The 13,285-nt window shown below is 35.8% G+C and overlaps 1 long non-coding RNA gene across 1 annotated transcript in view; it reads left to right on the top strand.

Annotated features, from left to right (window-relative positions):
* The window catches only part of LOC306662650, a 73,195-nt gene extending 70,081 nt beyond the window's left edge, over positions 1-3,114 (top strand). The window contains exons 3-4 of the long non-coding RNA XR_013764172.1: positions 2,631-2,704; positions 3,021-3,114. This is a non-coding gene — a long non-coding RNA (uncharacterized lncRNA). The remainder of the gene's footprint in view (positions 1-2,630; positions 2,705-3,020) is intronic.
* Positions 3,115-13,285: the final 10,171 nt, after the last annotated feature.

Here is a 13,285-nt window from a genome sequence, read left to right as displayed (position 1 = left end):
GTACATTTGGAATCCTGTAAGCCTCTGGTACTTGATTTGTCATTTCAGTCTTAAATGTGGGAAGTTTTCTGTTATGTCATTGAAAAGATTGCACATTCCCTTGGTTCATATCTCCATGTCTTCATCTATTCTAATAAATCTTAAATTTGGCCTTTATGTTGTCCCATATTTATTGGAAGTTTGGTTCATGGTTCTTACCATCTTCTCTGTGTGGTCAACTTTATTTTCAAGAGTATATATTTTGTCTTCATTGTCTGAGGTTCCTGTCTTCCAAGTGGTCTAGTCTGTTGGTGATATTTTCCATTGAATTTTTAATTTGGTTTACTGTTACTTCATTTCAAGGATTTCTGCTTAATTCCTTTTTATAATTTCTGCCTCTTTATTGAAGTGATCTTTTACTTCCCTGTATTTTCTTTCTAATACCATCCTTTATTTCGAAGATCAATCTAACTATGTATTTTCTAAACTCTATCTCTGACATTTCTTACTGTTATTTATGGATTCTGTTGCTGGAACATCTGGTTTTGTTTGAGGTACTTTGTTCCCTTGTTTTTTCATGTTGTTTGTGTGTCCTTCTCATCTAGTGGTATGGAGCTGAGGCAGTACAAATTCTACCCTGTAGTCCTTTTAGTGTCTCTGAAGGTTCTAGTGCCTCACCTGGAGAATAACTGGCAGTCTGCTTTAGAAGAGTGAAGAAGTGAGAGTCCTCAGATGATTGAAGCAGCAATCAAGAACCCATTCAAGAAGAGCTGAGCTTGCATCTGCTTAAACTAAACTATTAAAAATAAATAAATATAACTCCTGATACTGAATTTTCTAGAAACTATTTCCATGGAAGAGAAGATATAATCTTCTGCATCTTTAGGAGAAAAATATGTTAATATTTCTTCCCCCTGGGTTATAGCCAGTGGGTCCTGGAGATGGCTTACACAGGCTCATGAAAGTCAAGTGTACACATCTCTTTCACTCTACATTCATTGGTGTTAGGTTGGTAGTGTGGTATTGGTCATAGTGGAAGTAGTCATACTACAAAATCAACAAACAGAATTGGAGTTCCCTGACCCCTGAATATGCTTTATCAGCATATGTACCTATCTTTTCTCTCTTGATTCTGCCAATTAAAGTAGAAAGTGTTTCCTGGAACACCTATTAAAAAGCCCAATTAATTATTTAAGTGCACATTTTCCAATTTAGGGACTAAGTAGACCTTTTAGGAAATGTTATCTGAGTTTTATGTATTTCCATTCTTACAGTTGGAGCACAGAGTAAAGTTTTGGGTTATTAATTATTAAAACCATTAAACAAAGAAAGGTTTCTCATATTGTTGGGATTATAAAACAACCATCACCAATCATGGCATTTGGATTTCTTGTAATAATGTGGCAGTTTATAGGTGACTATGCTGCTCCAAAATTAGGACCAGAGATCTAAAAACTCTACATAAATATCAGTGAAGAAATATATGCCTTGTGATCTACCCAGTGTATTTGTCTGGCTACTCAGAAAGAGTCCCTCTGATGTTTTTTGAGGGCAGTATAATCAGTTCATTCTTGTATCTAGTTGCATTGCCTTAAAGAGACCTAAACTATAAATGTGAAGCAATTCATTTTTTAAAAATCCAAATCTCTTTTTAACACAAAAAGAAAAGCTATTGAATCAGGGTCTTTATGTTCAGTTTTCTACTGTGCCATAATCTAAAATAGAATTTTCAGACCTTGTGGGTTCCATAAGCTCTAAGGTCAAAGAAAACACAGATCTCTGCTTTCTGAAAGAAGAATGAATATGCCTGTTTCATGTCAGCTGAGGCGCAACATGGAAAGGAAATTCCTTTCAGTGGGAGAACTCACAGGTTGCTTTGATAGCTTTCCTGGTAAGAGGAGATGATATTCTATAATTGGTGAAAACAAGTGCAATGAAAGGCAGGTATGGATGCTAATAGAAAGTGGGCTCAGGTTGGATCCCATTAGAAGTCAAAGGAGACATCATGATTGGACAAAAGGGTGAAAATGGGAAGTTTTACTGAATTGATACATTTACAGTCAAGTAGATCAAATGTTGACTTGAAAAAAGGCATTTTTATATCTCCTACACCTAGCATAAGACCTCAAAATATATTTGTTAATTATTTTAATAAGGTAAGTGCTTAGATGATATTTTCACAACAGAAGTTTATTTTAAAAGTTACTGATTATTTAATGCCTGTTTTTCCTGAGACTATAAGTTCCATAGGTCAGTGGTCATTTCTGTCTAATTCATGATTATCTGTTGAAGAAACAAACAATGTAGATATTAGATATGATATGTAGATATTGAATCTAATACAGGTCTATTTAAATTTATTTCACAGGTATTCTGTCTTACCAAGAATGTCATTTTGTTTTTAATTTTATTTATACTAGGGAGTGAAATGAAGAGTGCTTTTGCCACTGACCAATATCCCCAGTTCTTTTTTCAAAATTCCTTTTTTTTTTTTTTTTTTTGAGACAGGGTCTAAGTTGATGAGGGTTTTGCTAAGTTGCTGACAATAACTTTGAACTTATGATCTTATTGCTGCAGGCTTCCAAGTGACTGGGATTATAGGGCTGTACCACCATACATTAATTAACATTTTTTTTTTTTTGTAGTTGTAGATGGACAGCATGCCTTTGATTATTTTTCATGTGGTGCTAAGGATGGAACCCAGTGCTTCACATGTGCTAGGCAAGTGCTCTGCCACTGAACTATGGCCCCAGTCTGTCATTTTGTTTTTTATAGATGATTATATGAAGGAGATTAAAACTACTTATTCAGCTATCTCAAGATTTAGTGTTTTGCACTGAATATTTGTGTCCCACCTCCCATTCATGTGTTAAAGTCCTAACTCCCAGTGTGAGAAAAGACTTTGGAGAAATATTTAGGGTTAGATGTAAGGTCCTCAGAATGGAATTAGTGCCATTAACAAGATATGACACCAGAAAGCATCCTTTAACCCTGTGTCTGAACAAAGGGAAGGTTATGTGAGCGAGCACACATTTAGGGAGAAGGCTGCCTCCAGCAATCCAGCAAGAGGACCCTCCCCAGAAACCAATCATGCTGGCACCTTGATCTCAGACTTCCAGCCTCCAGAATGGTGAGAAAATAAGTTTCTGTTGTTTAAGCCATTTAGTCTAAGGCATTTTGTTATGGCAGCTTTAACAGCCTAATACATACACCATTCTCCTTTTGTGCTGTGAGATGCTAGTTGAAGGGAACACCTGTACAGTTCTGGGGGCTAAGCTCATTACTCTCCTTTAGGAAATATGAGGCCTGTGGTTCTGTGGTGTTAGTTATTATCCTTTTTTCCCTTTCACAGAAGAAGGGGATTGAAATAAAGGTTTAAGAACATGTCTTGACAAAGGTAATATGGATTTACTTGTAAATAATTTCTTCCTTTCTTAATAAGCAAATATTTCTTAAATATATGTCATAGTCAAAATTTATAATCTTTTTGATCAACATCCTCCATCATCTGAACTTTGAAGATCCACTTAGCCTGATTTCCTCACCGTTTTCCTTTACGTTGCTAGCCGAGTGGTCTCCTCTGTATAACATGATCAAAAATGCTTTTGCTTTTTTTCATATCTGACAAAACTTCAGAATTTTTCTGGCTTATACAAAGCTTACCTCATATCTGAGATTTTCCATAAGGCACTCTTTGATAATTCTTGTCAAATTATATATTTTGTACATCTTTGTTATACAAGATGTCACCCATGCAACTCTAACCATAAAGGAGTTAAGAGAAGTGTCCTTAGTTACTGCATGAGTGAAGTTTAACAGTATTACACAAGAAATGTCATGGACTTTTTCTTCTGTGGGGTCCAGGTTCAGTTTGAACTTCTAAGTAGGAAGGCCCTGCCTATCTAAAAGACCTTTTGTCATCAAGTTCAATGATCAGAAGAATAGATGATCAATTCCTACAGGGAGAACACAACCCAGAACATTCAGGTTGGACCAAGCTGCAGGATTATCCTGGCATATTCAACTTCAACGAGTAAAGGCTAGGTACCTCTAACAGTCAGGATGATATATTATTCCTCAGGATTTTCTTTTCATATTGAAAGGAAATGAAATAAGATGCAGGGAAACATTTTCATTAAAATGCAAAAGAAGAAGACAGGAATTGGCATGTGTTAAGCATTCACCAAATGCCAGGCAGAGTATGCAAAGCATTCAGTGCCTGTGTGTCTTTCCTCTGTTCTGGAACATCCAACAGAAATGCAGACCTCCAAGACTCTTTATCTTCTGCCTTCCCTCATGTATAGGAAGAATACTACACTTTGGTACTCAGACTTGATATTAAGGACATTCTCAGCTGTTTGTCTAGATTTAAAGTGATTTCAAGGGCCTTGCCTAAAAATTTCTTTTATTTTTTAAATATATTTTTAGTTGTAGATGAACACAAACCTTTATTTTACTTATTTGTTTTTATGTGGTGCTGAGAATGGAACCCAGTGCGCCTCTCATGTGCTAGGTAAGCACTCTACCACTGAGCTACAATTCCAGCCCCATTTTTTAATTTTTACTATAGGTACATTTAACAACTGTATATCTGCTCTTTTTATGGGGTGATTTTTCCATTAAATTAATTTTATTAGTTAATCGCTCACTCTTAGATAAGTTACAGGAATTTTCAGTTCACAGGGAAAATAGCTGCCCACAAAAGGAGAACCCCTGAGCATCGCCTTCCCTAACATTTCCCTAAGCAGGTCTGAGATGAATCCCTGGATACAATCATATAATAAAGACTATGCTAACAAGCACTATTTCTTTTTCATTCTGTGGAAAGGGAAAGAGAGAAGGGCAAATAAATCCTTTTTATAGCAAAAAGAGAAAAAAACAGAAGATTTTGAAACTTTACAGAACCTGCATTTAAATATCATTCCATCACTTCCTGCTTGATCTTGGGAAAGTTGCTTACCCTTTTTGCATCTCAATTTCTCTTGTGAAATTCCAAATAATATCTAGGAGCTGATGTGCGGATTGACATGAAATATATAAAAGTTAGCATAAGTGATAATAGTTATTCAAAAAATATGTATTACTTCGTAAGAGCTATCTTTGTAATATATGAATCAAGAAAAGCTATATATCTGCTAGATTTGTGTAGAAATAAACTCGATAGGGAATTAAAACACAACTTCACTTTCCATTTTCCCCTTACATTTGTATTGCAAAGAGCATATACAAGTCAGTATAGCTATAACCATATTCTTCTTTTAGGTTGTAGTTCTTGTAAATGTTGTAAGATTTTAGAATAACTCCCTTTGAGTATAGACGTTTATGGGCTTAACAGATAAAGAACTGAACTCATCCTTTTTTTCCATATTTTTATTTATGCTTTATAATTAGACATAATGGTGGGATTCATTGTCACTTATCTGCACATGCACACAATATAAATGTTGTACATGCAAACAATATAGCAATATAATTTGACCAACATCATTCCCCGCTATTTCCCTTTTCCCTCCTCTCCACCTCCCTCGGGTCCCTTTCCTCTACTGATCTCCATTAGATTTTCATAAGATCCACTCCCCCTTTCCTTTCCTTTTTCTTCTCTAGCTTCCACACATGAGAGAAAATACACAATTCTTGATTTTCAGAGTTTGGCTTATTTCACTTAATATAATGCCCTTAAGTTTCGTCCATTTTCCTGAAAATTACATAATTTCATTCGTCTTTATGGCTTAATAAAGTCCATTGAATATATATACCCCATTTTCTTTTATCCATTTATCCACTGATGAGACATCACTCTAGTTTGGCTATTGTGAATTGTCCTGCTATAAACATGGGTGTGCATGTATTGTTATAGTATTGTGACTTTAATTCTTTAGAATAAATACCTAGGAGTGGTACATTTGGATCATATAGTGGTTCCATTCCTAGTTTTTTGAGAAATCTCCATACTGATTTCCATAGTTGTTGTACTGATTCACAGTTCCATCAACAGTGTAAAAGTATTCCTTTTTCACCACATCTAATCTAGCATTTATTATTTTTTGTGCTCTTGAGGGCTGCCATTATAACTGGAGTGAGATGAAATCTCAAGTGTAGTTTTGATTTTCATTTCCTTAATTGTTAAAGATGTTGAACATTTTCTTCATGTTTATGGGCTATTTATATTTCTTCTTTTGAAAAGTGTTTAGTTCATTGCCCATTTATTAATTAGATTATTTGTTTATTTTTGATGTCAAGTTTTTTGAGTTCTTTATGTATTCTGGATATTAATCCTCTGTTAGAAGAACAAAGATTTTCTCCTATTCTGTAGGTTCTCTCTTTACATCCTTGTTTCCTTTACTGTGCAGAAGCTTTTTAATTTGATGCCACCCCATTTATTAATTAGTCACCTGAGTCTACATGTTGGAGTGTTGACCTTATGTTTTCTTCCAGGAGTTGCAAGGTTTCTGGTCTCATTCCTAGATTTTTTTTTTTTTTTAATCCATTTTGAGTCGATTTTAGTGCGGTGTAAGAGATACCAATCTAGTTTCATTCTTTTACATATGGATAACCAGATTTCCCTGCACCATTTGTTAAAAAGTCTGTCTTTTCTCCAATGTCTGTTTTTGGTATCTTTGTCAAGGATCTGAATCTGTGTGGGTTTGCCTCTATGTCTTCTATTTTTAAGCTCATCCTCCTGATTCACACAAACTGTTCCTTTTTCTGACTTCCTGATTTCTTTTAATAGTATCACCATTCTCCCAATAACTCATGCTTGAAACTGTAATCATTTTTGACCAACAACTTCTCCATTCCACCTACTGATCTTACTTGTCATTCTCAAAATTTATTTCTCTGATCACACCCTAGTTCAGGATTCCAACCTGTTTTTCTTGTCTTTAGGTTCTTACCCTCCATCAGTCTTTGTGTAGCTGCAAATAAATCTTAAGAAAACTCTGACTGAACCTGTTCCATCATTTCTGTCTTTACTCAAATATCTCTAGTAGCTTCCCATTGCTTACCAAATAAATTTGAAGCATTCAATGCCTTCCATGAGATGACCTTGAACTACTTTTCTGATCTTGTCTATAATCTATAATATGCATCCTCTTTGCCTTTCCTCAAGCAATTTTCCTGCTTTTTTACCTTCATAAATCTGTTACTACTTCTTATTCTCTTTATGAAACCTATACATTTCACCTATCCAAATAATGTCACCATTTAAGACCAAAAGAAATACCTTCTTGAAAATGACATAGAGGTACAAAAAATGTTTTTAAATAATAAGTTAAAATTCATGCATGAATGAAAGAATAATGAATAAGCTGTCCTTTATCAAACCAGTCATTAAAGAGATTTACAAAAATATAAAAACATTCTTTTCAGTAAAATATTTGGAAAATACAATTAGTTTTTGTGAAATATGTGTTATGTTAAAATATAATGGGTTTATTACTATTTTAAAAGAATTAAGAAAATTTTAAAATTTATTTCAATTTATAATAAGATAAAATTAACAAATATAAGCACATAAATGAAGACCACTTGAAATACTCCATAATTTTTAAGAGTGTCAATGGATCTTGAGACCAAAACCTTAAGAAATGCTGTTCTAAACAGCTTTCTTGGGTCAATCAGAAAACAGTTAGGGAATAGGTAACCACCTGAGTGAGTGGCTAAGCTTTCTTGGTCCAGAAATGTTCAACTCTATCCAGAGTAGAAGGAACAAAGAATTCGAAAGAGGGATGAAGTTAAGATTACTTGTATCCCTTGGCTGAATGATGTTTGATCCAAACTTGAAATTCTTTTGGTCAGAGTTCTGATGCCCATACTACAAAGTCCTCTGAAAGACAGACTGTGGCCCGGGACTAATGGCATGGAGCTCACAGGCTAGTTGCAGTGTGTGGACTTACAGTGAAGTTGGGTATTAAGTATGGTCTGAATCACACCTCTTCTAGTTAATGCTCACATAATCCATCTAGGGTTATAGGAATCAGGACTAGGATTCTGATTCTGATTTTGAAGAGGAGAGACTGGTGAAATGTGGGATAATCTGGGTGCAGTGGAGCATGCCTGTAAACTCAGCAGATCAGGGGGCAAAAGCAGGAAGATTGCAAGTTCAAATCCAGCCTTAGTAACTTAGTGAGGCCCTAAGAAACTTAGAAAGACCTGTCTCAAAATACAAAAGGGCCAGGGACTTGGGGACCTGCTTCAATTTGATGAATGAACATCTGTACATCAGTTCAAATGGTTTATAGTTCTCCAAACTAGTTGTGCTTTACTATAGTTAGTGAGAGAGATGAAAAATTCCAATTCTAAGGAAATGGAAAAGAATTTATGTGGAAGGCAGAATTTGACATTGTAAAGTGGAGGGCCATGTTATTTTTATAAGAGAATTTAGTAATACAAGTAATGAAAGCTTCAGGGATTTTTTGCCCACTGTCCAGAGGCTGTATGAGTTCCTTGCCATGTGACCATCATAGGCAGTTCACAACAGAGCAACTTGCTTCTTTTTTTTCTTATTTTTTGAATTTGTTCTTTTAGTTATACATGACAGTAGAATGTATTTTGACATATGAAACTGGATTCTTCAAGGCCAGCAAGTAAGGGAGTGAGAAGGGAGGGAGGTGAGGGGGGAGAGCGAGCGAGAGAGAGGAGATCATATCCCATATCCCATTTGCCATAGACCTAATGTAATCATGGGAGGAACACCTTGCACCTTCACTATATTCTTCTGTTTGCAAGCAATTCACAGATTACACCCAGACTCAGGGGAAGAACTTAATGAAGATCATTCATACCAGAAAGAAGGATCATTGGGGGTTGTCTTAGGATCTGTCTGCCACATTGACCAACAGAGGAAGGAACTAATGAATAAATTTTCCCCTCTTCTTCATTTAGGCACAGAATTCTTGGTGAATTTTAGATAGCTATTCTAAGGTCTAGCAAAATGAACCCACATCACCTATAGCAATGCCCAGAGTGATAAAGTACTCTTTAATTACTTATTTCCATGCTCTAGATTTACCAATCTGCCATTCCAATTCACTTGAATCTTTTCCCCAAATCAACTATGTGCACATAAGGTATTGATTTCTGAGAGGCAACCAGAAATAGGAGTGAATTAATGTGTGTAAGTGGTATGTTACAAGATAAGAGGTATGGAAGGCCAGAGATTCTTCTTCCCAATGAAGAACTACCCCTTCCTCAGGTATTTCTCTGGGCTACTACCCCTTCCTCAGGTATTTCTCTGGGCTATCTTTAATGATGCAGTGCTAAAACTTCATGGAAGAAAGCATGCCAAAAGTACTTTCCTTATATGTTTCAATTTATAGCATCTTAGCTCTCTCTTCCATAAAGTTAGAATCAGTTCCAGATATTAACTGACTAGTATGGGCTAGGCTGGCAGCTGAACCTCAAGTAGTTTCTGTTGTAGGGAGAGACCTTTATTAGGTATGAACTTGGCAGAATTTGACTGTTCAAAACGAATAACAGCAACACTTAATATAAAGGAGAAAACCATCAAAGAATGTTTATCATTCAGTTTCTTCATTTACCTCTATTTCCATGGTAACTACCACCTCAAGTGTCAATTTTCATTCACTCTATTCTGATTGAGTTCCTATCATTCTACTCTCCTCTGGCCATTATTTATCAAATCACAAAGGTGAAATGAGATGACTGTCAGGTCATAATGTTTGGGGATGGGATTACAAAGAAGGGGATATAGTGGCAGTTGGGAAAGGAGTTTTGAGAAAGAGGCCCAAATGGGTTGCTTAAGAAAAGGACTTGAGGGTCTGGAGTTGTGGCTCAGTGGTAGAACACTTGCCTAGCACAGGTGAGGCCCTGAGTTTGATCCTCAGCACCACATAATATAAATAAAGGTTAATAAAAAGAAAAAGGACTTGAGTCAGAGTCAGCTGGATACCATGTTTCAAAATTGATCTACAAAAATCCTCATGTTCCACTTAAAATGATTGCATTAAAATTAACAGGGGCTATATGGTCAGGATTTTCATTTCCTTTTCTTAGAATTGGGGTAGAGTTCTGTGAAATGTCTACCATTGGTTGAGTGCTTTGCTTGCACAGTCCCAGTGGTGAGCTAAGTGCTTATATACAATTTCACAATCTCCTTAAGAGGACAGATGCTATTATTATCCATTTCCTTTAGTATGGGGAAACTATCAACCCAAGTTAGAATGTTGAGTAATTTGCCCAAGGTCATGCCAATAAATAATAGAGCCAAGACCCAGGCTCACAACTGATGACTCAAAATCTTGAGGCTTTAGCCACGGGATCACACTGCTGCCTCGGGTTTTATGATAAGGAAACTCAATTTTTTTCTTCCCTAGTACTGGGGACTGAACCCAGGGCTTCATGGATGTAAGGCAGTCTACTAGTCCTGGGAAACTCAATGTTGTCGTTGTTCTTAACATTTAAAGAGCATTTAAGTGTTTTCCATATTTCATTTTGGTCTCTAATGAACTTAAAAATTATTTTCTATTCTAGGAAAATGCAAACTATTTTATAGTGACAGACAGAAGATCAGTGGTTACTTGAGGATGGGAGGGTCCTGAGAGGGGCAGGAGAAAGGATTACAAAATGGCATATAGAGATTTTGGGAGTGATAAAAACATTCACTATATCTTGTTTGTAGGGTTGGTCTCACAGTTGCATGCATATATCAAAAGTTATTGAATTATACACTTTATGTATAGTCTTTTATGTCGATTATACTTCATTGTATAGACAAGGAAGTAGACTTGAAGAAAAGGTAAAAGTGTCCTGTCAAGGATTGGTCACAGAGATGGTAGCAGAGACAGGATAAATATAAGGTTTGAGATTCTTGAACAAGTGTTTTTTTTTCCCTTCTCAATTTGGTAAATTATTCATGTGTGGTTTCATAAAAGGATTTGAAGAGACGTAAAATATGACACATGTATTATAAAAAAAGAAGAGTACTTTGTTTAGAAGAACTTTGGATTAAACTACATATCTCAATTGAAGCACCAGAAACCCATTAAGAATTCATTTGATGAAAAAGTTGAATATATCTTTTCAGAAGTTTATCACTATCATGTGCAATCTAGAAAATTTTTCTTTTCAGAATTCTGCAAATGTGTGGCCAGCAGAGGGCAACTAAATACTTCAAAAACAGTATCCTGTACAAGAAAACAAAAGTTGTGATTGTTAGCATTAGGTTGTATAGGAGAGGTGAATTCCTTCTAAAATGATAATTAAAACCTAGCAATATATTCTCACAATGTGAAAACAATTGAATTTGTGAAAGTAATTGAAACACTCTGCAAAATATACAGATTATAAAACTACATTCTGAGGTCAACATGTGGCAGATTGTTTTATTTTTTCAGGGTTTATTTTATAATTAATGAATTTTAAATTTCTTATATTATAAAAAGAATAATAAACATGGGCTTCTTGTATAGTTTGTTCTAGAATTCCACTCTTTCATTTAGCGTTCTATGAGCAAAGTAAATAGGGACTGCATTGGTTTTTGTGTGCATTTGTGTATAGTATTGGGGATTGAACCCCAGGACCCCACGCATCACGTGAGCTACAACAGAGCTACATCCACACCCCACTTTAAATTTTATTTTGAACAGGATTTTACTAAGTTGATGAGTTTGGTCTCAAACTTGAAATCCTCCTGTTTCAGTCTCTCAAGTTGCTGGAATTATAGGCCTGTACCACCATGCTTGGCTTTCAGCTCTTGTTCTTAACTGGTACAGATGATACTCCAATGAAAATAGTTCAACTTATTGATTTTTTTTTTAACTTTTCAGTGGTGCAAAACTGAAAATATTCAGTAGAAGCCATAATTCGAACTTTGAAGTTTGATCTTTTCCTGGGCTAGTGATTTGTGGTATGATACTCCTTTGTGTTGCTGGGAAGCAGCCACAAGCTGAGAGTAAGCAACCAAAACACTTCAGTACACTGTGCTACCAAGCAATAATGGGCAGTAGGGTTACTGTGCACTTTCAACTTAAGGTATTTTCAATTTGATAGTTTTATTGGAATATAACTATCATAATTCAAAGAGCATCTGTATCATTTCCTAACCTTCTTTTATGGAGGCTAATTTTTAAGCTTAGTCAGAGTTCACCAGAGAAACAAAGCCAAGAAGAAGTGTGTGTGTGTGTGTGTGTGTATGAGAGAGAGAGAGGGAGAGAGAGAAGAGATTATTTTAAAGAAATGCAACTCTGGAGACTTAGGGAAGATTTCAGTTCAAGTCCAAAGGCAAGATACTGGTAGAATTACTTCTTGCTCTGGGGAAGTCAGTCTTTGGTCTACCAGGCCTTCAACCCATTGAATGAGGTCCACCCACATTCTGAATAGTAATCTGCTTTACTCAGAGTCCACTGATTTAATGTTAATCTCATCCGAAAATACCTTCACATAACATCCAGAATGTTTAATAACTGAGCATCATTAATTGCCTAGTTGATATTAACCATCACATTTGTCCTATTTATCTATATCGCCATATCAAAGTTGGATGTGATCTAGATGGTTAAATAGTCCAACCCTCCTCCAGATACAACTGCAATACTGGCACAAAGAAAGAGTTCAGCAAATTATTTGAATCGAATTAAATTTATATAAGTTTAATTAAATATCCCTAGTGTGGCTAGGTACTGCCAGAGTTCAACTATGGTGCTGGGAGGTATTGTAGAATAGAGATTAAGCACAAACTCTGGAGTCAGGCTGCCCAGGTTTATCTAAAATTTCCCCTGCTTATCTTGTGTGTAGCCTTGGATGAATTACTTAACTTTTAAGTTTCTATTTACTCACCTATAAAAAAAGAGAACAGTAATAATTGCACTTTATGGTATATTTTACTATTGTTAAACAGCATTCCGTTATTTTCCCCTTCTGTGTGCACAGCTGATTTACTGCAATTCTCATTGACCCTGCAATTAGGTGGAACCATGTGACTCAGACTGGTCAGTGAACTATTAAGAACTGATACGTGTCACTTTTGGGATAAGGCAGTGAAAAGCTGATATGAAATTCCCTTTCTTCCTCTACTGTGGCAATCTGGACAAGAATATGTTAAAAGGGTAGCACCACAAGGTTGAAGCAGCCTGGATTATCATGTCATGACCTACAGGACAGTTGCCTGGAGAGTTGCCTGCAAACAGAGCCAACTTTTTTTTGTGTGCTAGAGATTAAACCCAGGGCCTTGTGCATGCAAGGCAGGCACTCTACCAAATAAGCTATATCTCCAATCCCAGAGCCAACTTTTTGAGAAAAAGAAATTAATCTATTCAGTTAAGCAGTTGACTTATTTTTTCAACTGTAA

This window comes from Sciurus vulgaris, assembly GCF_902686455.1.
Source record: "Sciurus vulgaris genome assembly, chromosome: 5".
Classification (NCBI taxonomy): domain Eukaryota; kingdom Metazoa; phylum Chordata; class Mammalia; order Rodentia; family Sciuridae; genus Sciurus; species Sciurus vulgaris.
Note: the sequence above shows the minus strand (reverse complement) of the source record. Positions and strands in the feature narration are given on the sequence as shown.